The sequence below is a fragment of the Rhinolophus sinicus genome, chromosome 5 (genome assembly GCF_057876585.1).
Source record: "Rhinolophus sinicus isolate RSI-liver-muscle chromosome 5, RSI-T2T, whole genome shotgun sequence".
Taxonomy (NCBI): Eukaryota; Metazoa; Chordata; class Mammalia; order Chiroptera; family Rhinolophidae; genus Rhinolophus; species Rhinolophus sinicus.
Window position 1 is genome coordinate 11,522,727 of NC_142505.1, and position 12,096 is coordinate 11,534,822.

The 12,096-nt window shown below is 39.3% G+C and overlaps 1 protein-coding gene across 3 annotated transcripts in view; it reads left to right on the top strand.

The window, feature by feature from the left end:
• Positions 1 to 12,096, top strand: part of ULK4 (unc-51 like kinase 4) — a 406,057-nt gene that overhangs the window by 52,947 nt on the left and 341,014 nt on the right. The gene's annotated exons all lie outside the window — the stretch shown is intronic.

The window sequence follows — 12,096 nt, forward strand, 5'->3', positions numbered from 1 at the left end:
CTTCAGGAAGAAGCAGGCTTAGCAGATGTATAGTACCGTGTTTCATTTTTCCCGTTTTCTCTTTCTTTCTTTCTTTCTTTCTTTCTTTCTTTCTTTCTTTCTTTCTTTCTTTCTTTCTTTCTTTCTTTCTTTCTTTCTTTCTTTCTTTCTTTCTTTCTTTCTTTCCTTCTTTCTTTCTTTCTTTCCTTCTTTCTTTCCTTCTTCCTCCTTCCTTCCTTCCTTCCTTGGAATTTCTGCTACATGAAATGCAGTTGCATTCCATTAGTTATTAATACCATTTGAGATTAATGAAAGCCAAGACAGCCTCTCCAGAAATATGCAGTGTTAACACCTTGCCCATGATTTCAGGGGATTTGGGCACCCAGTTGGGAAACCATTGGTGAACCATTGGTGCAGAACTCTTGAGACCAGGTTTCCGTAAAACTCTCAGTTGTATGTGTGTAGATAATCTTTCAGTAAATCACTAATAAAATATCAAGATGCATCCTGATTTCTCCAGTAGGTTTACTACCATTGGACAGTAAAAATTGTGATTGAAGATCCTATAGGCATTTTAAAGGCATAGAACCTCATTTTATTCAGCTTTGTTTCCCACAGTGCCTAGCAGCAAAGTAATATGCATTTCAGGCACTCAGTGTTGAAATATTTAATAAATGATTAAAAGAATGTTAGGCAAGTATGCCAGTGTAATTTGTTACAGAGAGGAAGAAGAGATGGAGAAAAAAAAATCTGTTTTACTATCCTTACAATACAATATAAGTTTCTTTCATCTTATTCTATTGTCAGTGGCTTCAGAAAAGAGCTGATCGTCCCGTGACCTCTTGTATGTATTTAGAAGCATTTGTTGAATTCTTCTTTATCTCTTCTACAGAAAAATATAGCCAGTTCTTGAGTTTTTCCTCCTAGATATTTACCACTCAGTAATCGTTGTGGTTCTTATGTGTAATAATTTTAAAGAAATATTCCTGATATTTTGCTACACACGTGTAGTCTCAAGCATGCAGTAGATATATTTTAGGAAATTCAGTACAGAACCCTAAAATTTAGAACTAGAAGGAATATTAACAGACGTTCTAGTTTGACCCCCTTCTTTAAACATCTTTATTATGGAAAATTTCAACATACGTAAAAGTAGAGCGACAGGAATAATGATGTCCATTTACTTCCAACAATTATTAGCATTTTTCCAGTCTTGTTTGTCTATCATCTTTCTCCCTCCTCCCCTCCGTCTCACATCCTCTCTCTTCTCCCTTTCTCTACCCTCTCCTCACTTCCACCTCCTCTCTCTCTCTCTTTCTGTCTGTCTCTCTTTCTCTCTCTGTCTTTCTCTCTCCCTCTCCCTCTCCCTCTCTCCCTCTCTCCCTCTCTCCCTCCCTCCCTCCCTCTCTCCCTCCTTCCCTCCTTCCTTCTTTCCTTCCTTCCCTCCCTCCCTCCTCTTGCTGTAGTATTTAAAAAAAATTCCAGGTATCATATTTCACTCATAAATACTTGACTATATGTGTCTAACAGAAAAGGATTAAAAAAATATAACCACAATATCATTGTCACACTCCACAAAATCCACAGTGGTTCCTGAACATCATCTAATGTGCAGTCAGTGTTCAAGTTTTCTTAATGGTCACATACATTTCATTTTGCACTTTTTCACGGAGCCAGGATTCAGTTAAGGTCCTGTATGTCCTGTATTGCATTTATTTTATTTTTTTAATTGAAATTTATTGGGGCGACAGTGGTCAGTAAAATTACATAGGTTTCAAGTGTATAATTCTGTAATACATCATCTATTATCACATTGTGTTTTTACCACCCAGTCAGTTCTCCATCACCACATATTTGACCCCGTTTACCCTGTTCTACCATCTCCCCTCCCCCATTACTCTCTGCTAACCACTAAACTATGGTCTGTGTCTATGAGTTTTTTGTTTCTTTATTTGTTTGTCTTGTTCCTTTGTTGCTTTCGGTTTTATATCCCACATATGAGTGAAGTCATACGGTTCTCAACTTTTTCTGTCTGGCTTATTTCACTTAGCATTATAATCTCAAGATCCATCCATGTTGTTGCAAATGGCACAATTTCATCTTTTCTTATGGCAGAGTAGTATTCCACTGTGTATATATGCCACATCTTCTTTATCCATTCATCTATCGAATGACACTTTGCTTGTTTCCATGTCGTGGCCACTGTAAATAAAGCTGCAATGAACATTGGAGCACACATGTCTTTATCTATAAATGTTTTCAGATTTTTAGGGTAGATACCCAGGAGAGGGATTGCTGTGTCATATGGTAATCCTATTCTTAATTTTTTGAGGAGCCTCCACACTGCCTTCCATAGCGGCTGCACCAGTCTGCATTCCCACCAACAGTGTATGAGGGTTCCTTTTTCTCCACAGCCTCTCCAACACTTGTTACTATTTGTCTTGTTGATGATAGCCATTCTGACCAATGTGAGGTGGTATCTCATTGTGGTTTTTATTTGCGTTTCTCTGATGATTAGTGATGTTGAGCATCTTTCCATATGTCTATTGGCTATTTGTATGTCCTCTTTGGAGAAATGTCTCTTCAGGTCGTCTGCCCATTTTTTAAATTGGATTCTGTGTTGCATTTAGATAATATGACTCTTCAGGCTCTTAATTTCAAACATTTCTCTATTACTTTTCAGTGCCACTTATTTATCGAAGACAAATTGTCATTAATTTTAACCAAAGCTAGAATGTTGGGCATCTTATTCCACCCTTTCGGTCGTTTGACATGATTCTCTATCACCTGTTTTTCCTGTGAACTGCTGGTAAGATGTGTCACATTGATTAGATTTAAGTTCAGTTATTTTAGAAGGGAGGGTAGGAATTCTTGTGGGTGCTGTGGATTTCCTACTGCCTCGTAGGGAGAGGCATGTAATGTCTGGTTGCCTCGTTATTAGTAAAGTTACGATGGCTCACAGGCTTCAGGTGTTGTCAGCCTTATCCTAAGGCACTTTCCCATCGCTCTTTACATCATGGTGTAGCCTCCATCGATGATCATTGCTTAGATGCATTAATCCTCTAGGGTTGCAAAAATGACACCTTTCTCATTCTATAATTCCTTTCTAATTTATAGCTGGGAGTTTTTCTTGTAGAAGACTTTTCCATATCAACCAGTTGGTTATCCTAAAATACAGTTTGTTGAGCAAGGGCAGGATAAATATTTCCTTTTATAAGCCAATTTTCAAAAGAATGAGTTGGTGCCTTAGTGTCTCAATAAGTATCCAGTGAGATTTTTTTGTATTATTAGAACTTAATGGGTTTATATATGTCAATCTTTTGTAGTCATTAATCTTTTTGGTGCTGAAATTGTTCCATCTCAGTGCAATGGGAGCCCTTGCAAGTTTGCTCCTCTCTCCTTTCAATAGGACCCTACTAGTGTCTCTGAAAACGCCTTTGCTTTCTGTCAACAAGATTTCACAGGCTCATCTTGAGAACAGTCAGCCTCAGTTCTGAAATGAATTCTATAGGGAACCTCATTTAATTAGAAATGGTACTTAGAGAACATAGTCTGTTTGGGGGTATTCATTGCTGCTGGGATTGTCATTTCTTTTAGAATTTTTCAAGGGTTAGTGCTAAGAAATGCTATTTTTTAAAAAGAAAAATCACAGGTTCATTCATGCTAATACTTCTAATTCATATTTAAGATTAGAGTTTTTAATGTTTTGATTTCAAATTACTTTTCTTATAAGCTGAAAATCTTGGCTGCTAATGACATTAACATAATTACTTATTTTCTTTAACTTATAGTTTAGAATAAGTAATTTAAAAGTAATATCAATATTATCACTTATAATAAAGCTACAAAGTACAGTTTAAGATATTTTTGTGCTGTTTTTTGTTCTTTGGGATATAATCCACTGGGTGATATGTACAGTCAAAATACTGAGTTTTCAGATCAATTCAAATCTTCACTTTGTACTTCTCTCATTAATGTGATTTATAATTATATATTTTTCAATTCATTTTAGATATTTAGGGATTTAAAGATTATTTTATGCTTCATTTGGTTTAAAAATTATTCTCTTTTACCGAAGAGTTACAAATATACAGAAACATGTACAAAACATAAATGTCATGTTCAGTGAAAGTGAAAACCCAGGAAACTGCCACTGGTGAAAAAATGGAATCCTAAGTTAATACTCAATCCAAAGTAAGTCAGGAAAGTAGGAATAATGTAAGAAAGATTAAATGGGACAAACAGAAAAGTAAATAGCAAGATGATAGACTTAAACCTCACCATATTAAAAATTACAGTAAATTTCAATGGCCTAAATACTCTAGTCAAAAGGTAGAGATTGTCATAGTGGATAAAAAAATAGAAACCTAGCTCTATACAGTTTGCATGAGACATACTTTAAATGTGAGGATAGGCTAAAACACATGGGAAAAGCTATACCATGGAAACCCTAATAATAACAAAGCTTGTGCGGCTGTATTAATAACAAAGTAGACATTAGTGAGTATTACGAGAGATGAAGACATCATTTCATAATGAAAGTTTTAATTCATTAGGAAGTACAATTGACCCTTGAACATCATGGGGGTTGGGGGCACCGACCCTCCTCGCAGCTGAAAATCTACATATAACTTTGACTCCCCCAAAGCTTAACTGCTGATTCTGCTAATGTGGGAGGAAGAGGAAAATAATCTATACCTGGAAATACTTACATCAGGACAGCAGTTCTGTAAACTCCAGTGTGCATCAGAATTACCTGGAAGGTTTATTAGAATGCAGATTGTTGGACACCGTCCCCTAAAATTCTCACTCAGTAGGTCTGGAGTGAGACATAATAATTTGCATTTCTAGTTAAGTTCCCAGGTGATTTTTTGGATGCTGCTGATTCAGAGATTATACTTTGAGAGCCACTATATTAGGAATTAAGAATGTTTTAAGTTTCAGTTTAAGAAGTTAGAAAAAGAAGAGCAAATTAAATCCAATGAAATTAAAATACAATAATAAAAATAGGAACTGCGATCAATAAATTAGAAAAGTAACAATAGATAAAAATCAGTGAAACCGATAGTTCATACTTTAATAATCTGTACTAGATTGATCAAAAGGAAATAAATAGAAAATAAAAATGACCAAAGTCAGGACTAAAAGGAAGACAGCAGCAATACATTCAGCATTCATTTAAAAGTACTAAGGGGGTAATCTGGATAACTTTTTTTTTCTTTAAAGTTTATTGGGGTGACAATTGTTAGCAAAGTTACATAGATTTCAGGTGTACAATTCTGTAATATAACTTTATGCCTGCATACTTACCAGCTTAAATGAAAGGATAAGGTCTGCTTGAATGACACAATTTCCTGGAACTGATTATAGAAGACAGACAAATTTGGAGAACCCCTATGTCTGTTAGTACATTATTAAGCCACCCCTGTCCCCAAACAGCTCTGGGCTTTGATGACCACTGGTGAACTCAACCCCACTATATATATCAATATATACATATGCAATAGCATATACATTCATATATGTTTTATTTACTTACTTTTATATTCACTCAACAACAAGTTTGCTTAGCTTTATGAGAAAGGGCAATATGGGCAACGTAGCATGAATGGTAACAGCATTATAGAGTCTCATGATCTAGGTGTAAGGAAAAAGCCAAGTCACTTTGCAATTGGGAAGCTTGTGGTCAAAAGACATGCGACTGGATGGGTGTAGAGCAACTCATTTTGGGGAAATCATCATTTTTAAGGTTCCTTAAAGTTGTTTATTTATTACTGAGCTTGGAGTGTTATCTGCCTTCCTATTATCCATCTATCTATCCATCTATCTGTATTTAGCTATCTGTCTATCTAAGTACCTATCTATATCGGACAGTTCTTTATATATTCTGGATATAAGTCTTTTATCAGCTACATGGTTTGCAATATTTTCTCCCAGTCTATGGCTTGTCGTTTTATTCTCTTTATAGTCATTCAATAGCAGCAGTTCTTAACTTCGATGAAGTTCCTTTTTGGATCATCCTTTTGATGTTGTATCAAAAAAAACACACACAACAAAACAAAAAAACAAAAAACCCCAGAAAACTCTATGTTTAACCCAAGGTCACAAAAAGTTCCTCCTATGTTTCTTTCTAAGTTTTTTGTAGATTTAGTTTTTGTATTTAGGGCTATGATTCATTTTGAATTAATTTTGTATAAGGTGTTAAGTATGGATCGAGGTTTATTTATTTACTTTTGCATCTAGTCAACAAATTTTGAATGAGCACTTTCTTTGAGCCAGATAATGAAACAGGCACTGGAGGCACAGTGACGAGCAAAACAGATGTTGTCCCTGTCCTCATGGAGCTTTACAGTGGACAAAGGACATTAAACAGAGAAGGAGGAAGTCATAAAGGAGACTGTGAAGGAACAGCGGTGAAGTAGAAGGAAACTCAGGAGAGTTGCGTTAGTGGAAGGGAAGACGAGCATGTGCTATGAAGGAGGAACAGTCATCTTTCTTATTGTTCCTTAGAATTAGGTTTAGTTGAAAACAGAGACTTTCATTGGATTTGGCAAAGTGAGGGTTAGTGACTCGCGCGCCTTAGGAGCCAGATTGGAGTGGTTGTATAGAAAACCAGAGGTGAGCAAGTGGTGACTGTATCTTGATAAGGACCTTTGACAATGAGTGTGGGCACATTTGAATGCTAATGGAAAAGGTGAATCCAGAGGGAGGCAGTAAAGAGTGAGGCTAGAGAGGGGCTAACTGAAGTTATGTAATCCTTCAGATGGTAGAAGGGAATGACCCAGGGTGACTGGCCTTAGAGAAGGGACACTTTATCTGCTAGAGCAGGAAGACAGGATTACTAAAGGTAGATGGGGTGGGGGTTAAGATTTGGTGGTGGGAGGATGAGGGATCTTGTAGCTAATGGCTTCTGACAATGGAGTTAATCAAAGTCACCATCAGAAAGAGGGGAATGAGTGCCCAGGGGATTCGAAGTAGAGAAGATATGAAGCTGTCCTCTCAGAGAATGAGAAAGCTGACTCACTAGGGAAAGAGAATAGGGTTCCACAGAAACCAAGTTTGTGATTAAGAATTTCAGGTGAAAGAAACCAGTTTGCCTAGTTGTGTGATGTTCTCCAGAAGATGGTTGGGTTTCAATGGGAGGGGGTGGTCTTTTGGAGGGAGAGAGTGGCCACTTCAAAACCCTCTCACAGAAGGCCCTGTGGTTTTGCGTCTTACACCCCAGAACCCAGTCTACGTAGGAAAGCAAGTAAAGAAAGGCTGTGAGAAAGTGTAGGCTTATTGGCTTTGATGGTTTTGTTGAGTTCAAACAATTATTGCTGAAGGGTTTTAAATCAGGATCATGAAAAGATATGAGTGGAAATAAGAGAATGTTTGACTCTAAGAAGTTTTGGAGATACTGTCAGGCTCCGGGGTGTGTCTGTGCCTGAGTGGCTGAATTGGGGTGGAGGGAAAGGACGAGGAACTGCGTGACGCAGTGAAGGAACCCTGTGGCCAGGTGTGTCCTCCTCATGGAGACCCACTCTGCTGAAGGTGAGGACCGGAGGAGAGGTGGGAAGGAAGGTGGTGAGCAAGGAGCCGGTGTCCTCAGTAGCTAAGAAGACAGAGCAGGGGGTCAGTAGCCAAGGGCGCTGAGGAAAAGGCAGTGTAATATGATGTGTGAGACCCCAAATCGCAGGTCCTTTGGCGAGACAGAGAGTTTGGGGGTGTTAGTGGGAGTGAGGACACCATCCTCATCTCGCTTCCAAATACACTTTGACGTAGGGTCAAGATGACATTTGCTGCGTGGCACTAGGAAGCACAGAGAGACAGATTTTCCACCAGAATCTCAGAGAAAGTGATCTCTGTCTCCTTTGCATAAAGTGCTGTTTACATTTGGCCCGTCATCAGGACGTGGTTCACAGCAGTGTCGTGTGTTTGCTGGTGTCTGTGTTCCAGCTCGAGACAAAGCACTTGCCAAAATGTTGCCGGTGGGAAGAACTTTTCACACAATAGTTAACCATGTTTCTGTTAATACTTTTCTTTCTAAAACCTGCGTTTGAGCAGGATCTTCTTGTTGCTGGCAATTTGTAAAAATGATGCTAGATGCTTTCCTGAAAAACATGACCTCTACCTTGTTGGTTCATATTTCCCCTCTTTTCATAGTTATTACATAGCCCCCCTGCCCCCCAAGTGCTTTGTACCCCACTGCTGAATCGGGTTAGTCTCCGCAGTAGTTTTTGTATCGAGGTGCTGTAAGATGCCATCTTTCCCGTCAGACACTGCATGACCATTTCTGGCTAGTTTGCAGCCCTGAGCCGAGACCCATCATTTATCATCTTCCACATTGTTAATTTCAGTGAATTTGCCCTTGTACCTCCCTGCTAACTAAGCTGTGTTTTCAGTTACTTTTTGGACAAATTTGTTGAAAATGGTGAAGCAAGAGTTGAATAATATTCACGTCTTTGTATAGAGTGAAGTGAAACGTGCAGGATTTGTTATATTAAAGCCATGATGCTGAAGTGGATAGCATTTGGGGAATTACCATATTTGAATCACTTTTGCATACAAATGAAACATCTTACATCAAAGAATTCTTAAAAGGCATGCTTCCTAATTTCTTATAATGACAGAATTCATTTAATTTCTTACCTGACATCTTGTAGAACAATTTTCAGCTTCTGTTTTCTGCTTTGACTAATTTTTATGCTCATTTTACCTGAGCTGTGAATGTACCTTTGTTATAATATTTTTAGAGCAGCAGTTGTGAAGCCTATGTATTTGAATGTGATGTAATTTAGTAATCCTTGGGAACCTAGCAAAGCATCACATTTGATTTTCTATTAGATGAAAGAAACATGGAAAGAGAATTGGTGATGGAAAGACTTGCACAGAACACAACTAGTTGGAGCAGATCCCTAAAACAGAAAAGTGCAGTTTAACATGAGCTCCCTTTCTAGTTCTGCTATTTGAGGAGCATTGAAGAGACGACTATTAAACATACAGTGACAAGTAAATAATAGTAATTATGTATAGCAAGCTTAAAACCTCCATGTTGGAGTTATGTTCTTTATGCCATAACTTTTACATATTCAAACATTGAAAAGACTCATTTTAATAAAGGACAATGGTAACTTGGTTTGTTAAGAAAAAATTATGTAGAGAGTGTAATTATGTTCTATTCCCAAATAAAAATGTCATTTAACCCTCAATATATGTGTATATGGGCATATACATACATACACATACATACATCATGTACACGTCAGTTGATGCTTACATTAGATACAGAATGAGGACCTGCCAGAAGAGTGTAGAAGTACCTAGAACGTATGTCTGGCTTGGGTTCCTGTCCCCTCCATTGTCAGGTGTAGTTTGGGGTCGCCAGAAGGAAGCGGAGATTGGTGGAAACGGGGTGTGCATCTCTTCCCAGGACAGCGGCTGAGTCCTGGCCGCCGTGCACTTGTTAGCACTGCACTGTTCTCATCGTGTGTCATGCTGGGTGGATTCTAGGTTGAAGCCTCTCGTAGACCCCGAGGGTCTCTCTGACCGACCTCCTGCAGTCACTGCCCACAGTCGCCACTGGCGAACCTCGCTGCTTGAGGAGTATTCAAGCGGAATTCAGAGGCTCATTCTGATACCAAGATGACATATGAATCTGTTGTCCCCGGCAGTTCCAGCAGTTTCTTTTTTAAATTTGAGCAAAATGAACTCAAAATTAGTGAAACTAATAGTTTGTAAAGGCTTAAAAGGCCGTTACTCAAAACAAAACCCTGTAACTTATTCATTGATCAGCCTAAGGGTATCATACTGTGTTCCAGTATCCTTTTCCAAGAAGGATGAATCCAGCTATTGGGTTGGAGGCTGTCATTTCCAATATTAATGAGTTTCATAAACTGACAAAGGAAAAACTGGAAAGTGAAACTTTTCAAAGGGGATTATATAATTCACAGTCCCTAATGCATGGTACACTGAAATTGGGATAATTCAATGATGGTTTGTTTACAAAGGGGTGATTAACTATAAGAGATAGAGCAGTTATCCAGGGTTAGGAGTAGTGGAGTTGTTCTGACCTCTTTCCTATCCCAGAGAGAAGAAGGGGTGTGGGATAGGTGTGGTTCCTGGAACGCAGAAGGAGCTGCATTGGGCAGGTTGGTTGAAAGGTGCAGTACCAGGGATGGTGGAGTTGGCACAAGTGCAGGGGGCAGGGATGGCTCATTCATACCTGGAATAGCCATCTGTTCCTGTGAAGACAAAGCGGTGTCCCCTCCGTGATCAGAAGGTTCAAGTATAATCAACTTGCTCCTGGTGAAGCAGAGCCACATGAAGGCTTTGTATTGACCTCTGTTCACGGCAGATGGGGCACTCAGCAGTGGCAGGAGCCAAGTCAGCTTGGTGAGTGGAAGTCCATGTTGTTGAGCCCACGCTTGGCCTTTATCCTGGCTTCCATGCTGCTTTCTTTGTACATGGGCTTATTGAGCAAGCACCAGGCTACCTAGTGAAGCATACTGACTGGCATCCATAGAAGGTTCTGCTTTTCCAGCTGACTGTTGTTGGTGCCCTCTGCTGGGCATTTGTGGTGGATCATGAATGTCTTTAGCTTCTGTTCTCATTCCAAGACCTCCAACTATCTATACATGCTCTCTCCCCTACACTTTAATTTTTTTTCAGTACAATATTGCTCTTTCCCAGTTTTTGACTGCCTGGCTAGCCTGTTAGCTCCTGCCTTTGAGTTAGTATAGATCCATCCCTTAGTCCATCTCTCTGTGTATAGATGTGTCACCCCAAGTTCTGCACACTTGTGGGGTTTCCTTTCACCATTGTCTTTGTGGGCCACCTTTAAGTTGCAGTGCCATGACCATGCACTTTTCTGCTGGTGCCGACATAACATGCGGATCTGTATGTGGCCCAGGTCTGTGCTTCCTGAACTCCCTACGAAGTCATGGGTGTGGGTTGAGGAGGGAGAGGCCCCTGGGCAGTGGGAGCAGATGCCTTGGGAGTCTGAGCCACCTGCATATGGAGTGAGTGAATCTGCTTGGCTTGGGCTCATACATACCATTTCAATTTTAAAATAAAATGCTGCTCTGCATAATCAGTTTTATGATGACGTCTGATTCATGATGAGCGAGTCAGGTCCTGTAGTATTCCAGAGTCAGGCATTCATCTCAGGGCCCAGCAACAAGCCAGGAGCTGCTTTTCAGATGGAAAATTGATGTTGGCAGAGGGCAGGACAAGGCCTCCTTCCCAAGTTCAAGGGGTCTGTGCTGATTCTGCTACCATATTTCCCCCAAAATAAGACCTAATCAGAAAATAAGCCCTAACATGGTTTTTCAGGATGCTCATAATGTAAGCCCTACCCCAAAATAAGCCCCAGTTAAGATCATCAGCCAGACGGATGCATTTTGTACATCCGTTGGAACACACGATGGACGTATTGAATTATAATAACATAATTAAATATAAATAATATTGACATTAATACTTAAAATAAATGATAATATAAATTATAACTAAGTATTTGTAAATACTCAAGTGCGCGCCTTTGGACAAGAGGTAAATGCCTATGTAAACAGATGAACTTGAGACTTATCGCCAAATGACCAATCGGAGTACAGACACAATGCATGAATAACATGTGCACTTGATAATGAACGGACGTGGTTGTGTCCAATATGAATCTTCATAATTCAATACATCGTGTGTTGTAATGGACGTACTCAATGCACTCATGTGAAATAAAGAAACATTTTCTGAATTTTGGTGCCTGCAATTTTTTGTCACTTTTGTGTGGGCCATCATTCTTAACTGTCATCATTTTTGTTGCCACTCCTGTCTTGTAAGTCTTCAATTGACACTTGACTTAGTGGTAGATTTAAAGGGAATAATATTTTGACCCTTAGACATGATGAGTGCAAAAAGAAAGAGTTATTCCGTTGAGTACAAGAAAGGAATCATGGAGGACTCCTGGGGCAAGAATCTGACGGCTTTCTGCAAAGAGAAGAAGTTGGATCTCCGAATGGTCCTAAAATGGCGAGCGGAGTACGATAACCTCAGTCAACAGGTGGACGAGAGAAATGCTAAGAAGTGCAATTGTGGATCAGGTCGGCAGCCATTATTTCCTGAGCTGGAAGGCATCAT